A 4526-nucleotide genomic window follows, 5' to 3' on the forward strand; every position below is an offset into this window, starting at 1 on the left:
CACCAAGTGGTCTAGGATGGATTTAGAATGGGAGTAGCCACTTTTTCTCCCATCCTGGACCATGGCCTCTAGACCCTAGCAGCCAGAATGGGTTCCCCTTTTTTAGGGATTCAAAAACATGGAAGGATGACACGTGTCCTTGTCCCCACAAGGTCCCCACCTCTTAAACACATGAAATGATGCCATGTGTACTCTTCCTCCTAAATCCATCCCTAGTTCGTTTTTTGTTAGGACATGGTGGGATGGGAATAGGATAGAAATGCATGGGTCCACTTGGGACCACTTTTTCCCATTCCCATCCAATTTCTTCCCATGTGCTAAGCCCCTATGTATGTGTCAAGATTGGTGATGCATGACGTGCTTACGTGTGACCTTGCGGCGTGCTGGGCCTATGCTTTGGTATGCTGAGCTCTGCTCCACTTGAATTTGTACCATCCAACACAACCCATAGATGGATGGCCTTCATTTCGACCTTTAGATTCATGGACGAATCGGTGGCTCTGCCCAACCAATTTTCTCTTGCAGATGGCTTGCACCCACGTGAAATCTCATCTCCCACAGAAGCACAGCTCTTGCAAGGCCTCCCAGCAAGCTCAGAATTGTAGTATACCCTTCGGTAAATCCTCGTGGCACCCTCGTGATCTCTCACCATGCATGGGAAGCAATGAATTTCAGTCGACTTGGACAGACCAAGTATGTCACCAGCGTGACATCTGCAAAGGACCAACCTGTACCAAGGGGCAGGAAGCAGATGCCCACCAAAATCAGCCATTGCCTATGCCTTTTGCAGGTAGTGCTGATGAAATTCAGTATGAAAATCTCAGATCGGAAGATCCGTTGGACTGCAACCTACCCAGTTCTCATGTAATCGCTTCCCGCCTACGAGGTTGTGGCGATTCAAAGGCCCTCTCAGAAGGCAAGCGCGTCCATGCCCATATACTCAGAAGTGGAAAAAAATGTAGCATATTTTTGGAGAACCTGCTTGTCCAGATGTATGCCAAATGTGGAGATCTCGAGGATGCACGTGCTGTATTCGGTGGAATGGCCGAAAGGAACGTATTCTCGTGGACGATCATGATTGGAGCTTTCGCACAGCATGGTAAGGGCAGAGAAGCCTTACTGCTGTTTCAACAATTGCAACTCGAAGGCATTGTCCCAGACAAGGTCACATTCATTACAATCCTATCCTTATGCGCCAGTGAGGGAGCCTTAAAGGAAGGCAAGACTATGCATGCATATATTGTAAGTGCCGGATTGGATTGTGATGTCGTCGTTGGTAATGCTCTTGCCAATATGTACAGCAAATGTGGGCGCTTAGAAGATGCCCGGATAATGTTCGATAAACTACCTCAACGAAGTCTAGTGTCCTGGAATGGCATGATTACAGCATATGCTCAGCATGGAAATGGTAGGGAAGCGCTTAGAGTATTTCAGGAAATGCAGGAAGAAGGTGAAGTTCCAAATTTGGTTACGTTTGTCAGCGTTTTGTCTTCATATGCAAGCCAAGGATTACTAGCTGAAGGCAAGAGGATGCATACCCACATTGCAAATCGTGGTTTTGAGGTGGATGGTATTTTGCGAAATGCGCTTATCAATATGTACGGCAAGTGTGGCAGTATTGATGATGCTTGGAAGGTGTTTGAAAAAATGACCCAGCGTAGTGTTCTCTCCTGGAATGCCATAATTGGGGCATATGCCCAGAATGGTCAGGGGGACAAGGCCTTTTTGCTATTCCAACAGATGAAGCTTGCAGGCGTAACCCCAGATAAAGTAACTTTCATTATTGTGCTTGATGCACACCAGGCAACCCTCGATCAAGGCAAGCAGATACATGTTTGCATTGTGGACGGTGGATTTGAGTCAGATATTGCTGTAGGTACCGCCCTTGTCCACATGTATGGCAAGTGTGAAGGCCTGAATGATGCAGTTTGTCAGTTTGAGAGGATGCAGAAGCGGGATCTGATCTCATGGAATGCCATGATTGCAGCATGTGCACAGCATAATCAGGGTAAGGACGCCCTTAAACTCTTTCAACAAATGCAGAGAGAAGGAGTGCAGCCAGATACATTTACATTTGTGAGTATTCTAGACGCTTGTGCCAGCCAGGCAGCTCTTGCTGAAGGCAAGCAGATACATGCCTACCTTTTGAGCTGTAGTTTTGAAATCAATGTTGTTGTAGAGACTGCCCTTCTGAATATGTATGGCAAATGTGGTAGCCTGGAGGATGCATGGCGAACTTTTGACCACCTGTCTCAGCGAGATGTAGTCTCATGGAATGCTCTGATTGCAGCCTATGCACAGCATGGACAAGGCCAGGAGGCACTGCAGATCTTCCAGAAAATGCAGCTAGATGGCATACCTCCAGATCAAGGGACTTTTGTGAGTATCCTTGATGCCTGTGCCAGCTTAACGGCCCTAGGAGAGGGCAAGCAGGTACATGGTCTTGTTGTGGCCAGTGGATATGAACCTGATGTTCTTGTTGGAACTGCCATTGTCACTATGTATGGAAGATGTGGTAGTCTAGAAGATGCACACAGGATGTTTGACAAAATGCCTAAGCATGATGTCATCTCATGGACTGCCATTGTGACAACACATGCACAACATGGGCAAGGCAAGGAGGCTCTTTGTCTCTTTCATCAGATGAAGAGTGAAGGTATTATACCGAATGAAAGAACTTTTGCCAGTGTTCTTGCTGTATGTAGCCACTCTGGCCTCATAGATGAGGGTTGGCAATATTTTCATTCTATGAGTCAAGATTATGGCATCATACCCAGAGTGGATCATTACAACTGCATGATTGACCTTCTTGGGCGGGCAGGACATGTGAGGCAGGGGGAGGACTTCATCCGTAAGATGCCATTTTGTCCTGATGTGACATCTTGGATAACACTTCTTAGCGCCTGCAGAAGCAGTCTGGATGTGGAGATAGGTGAACGTGCTGCGGAGCATGTATTGGCGTTAGACCCTAGTAGTCATGCTGCATATGTATTGCTATCAAATATGTATGCTGCAGTTGGCAGGTGGGAGGATGTGGCAAAGACGAGAAACAGAATGGAGCTAAAGGTGTGAAAAAGCACAAGAGTGCAGTCCTGTAGAGATCAGCAACAGCATGCATGCATTCCTTGCAGGAGAACCTCATCCGTGAGTGTGAGAATATATGCTGAATTACAGAGATTTATCAGGCGGATGAAGGATGAATAGGTCTCACAAAGATTGTGCCTCGTGACATTCAAGAGGAGGAGAAAGAAGACCTGCTTTGCTGTTACAGTGAAAAGCTGGCTATTGCCGATGATCTTCTGAGCTCACCCTGTGGAACACAGTGTTGTGTTTAAAAGGATCTGAGAGTTCGTCCTGATTGTCACTCTTCTGCTAAATTGATCTCCAAGAATGTTCATTCTTGCAACTTCATTTCAACAGAGCTCCATTTTTGCTCTCCCCACATCTCCATCTCTCACATATGGTATGAGAGCCTGCTTGTGATCCTGCCCCTACACTCTCCAATCCACAACCAGGCTGGGAGAGGAGTCTTAGAGCTGTTTCCTTGCAGTCGCCTCATTTAACCTGCTATATGGAGTTGTGTGCCTGTTTTGGTGCACACTTGGAGCATTTGCGATTTTAGGCATTCTGCTTCAGTTCCACGGCTGAAATCACTGCAAGTGCTGCTCTCCAGCCCGTGTTCTAATTGTGACCTGTTTTTGGACGTCCTTTCATAGATTTCAAGCTGCTTTTGACCCAATTTTTAGGATTTCAGGGCTGACTGAGCTAGGTGCAGCTGCTGGAAGCATTTTTCACAGTCTTCTGAGTACGTGTTGCTGTACAAAGTTGTCCATATAGTCGGGCTGGCTGACAGTCACAGAAGTTGAAGGCCTTTTCGGCAGTCCTGTTTTTTAGGGTGATTTTGCATTTTAGAGCTGTATAGGACCTGTTAAAGGTTCATTTTGGAGCAAGTTGCACTCTTATTTTTGACTGTTACAACCTGCCACAGACTTTTGGATGCTTTTGGAACTGCTTCTATTCAAGGAACATACTGGGGCAGTTTTGATTCTGCATTGGTGTTGTTCAGAAGCTACCTGAATAAAGGTCATAAATATTCTGTTTTTGTTCAGTCTTTCAAGCTTCATTTAGAGTAGATATTTTTGCTATCCACTTCAAAGAAGCACAATAGTGTTTTTGGACTGTTCTTACAGTCCATGTTTTCAGTTATATGCTGCTATAATCAGGCTGCATTTGCCTAGCCAAGCATTGGCTTGTGGATTAGTGTTCTTTTGTTGGTGCAGACAGCACATGAATTTTGGGGGTTGTTTGTGCATTCATCTTTGAAGATTGCTCGGAATTAGAATCAATATTTGGGAGATGTTTTTAGAGTTTTGGCCCATGAGGATAAATTGGATGGCACCAATTATTTCATTGTGGAGTTTAATGGTGAAGAATTTGTTGGTTGCAGAGAGTCTTTTGTTACAGGTGAACATGCTCATCTAAGAGACGCAGTCATCGCTTGTGGTACACCTCAGCAAGGAGGAAAT

At 45.6% G+C, this 4526-nt stretch overlaps 1 pseudogene; it reads left to right on the top strand.

The window, feature by feature from the left end:
- The first annotated feature begins 378 nt into the window (after positions 1–378).
- LOC147904534 (pentatricopeptide repeat-containing protein At2g33680 pseudogene) lies at positions 379–3756 on the top strand (annotated as a pseudogene).
- The last annotated feature ends 770 nt before the right edge of the window (positions 3757–4526 follow it).

This window comes from Dipteris shenzhenensis, chromosome 2 (assembly GCF_047967505.1).
Source record: "Dipteris shenzhenensis isolate YYH24624 ecotype China chromosome 2, Dip_SZ_1.0, whole genome shotgun sequence".
Classification (NCBI taxonomy): domain Eukaryota; kingdom Viridiplantae; phylum Streptophyta; class Polypodiopsida; order Gleicheniales; family Dipteridaceae; genus Dipteris; species Dipteris shenzhenensis.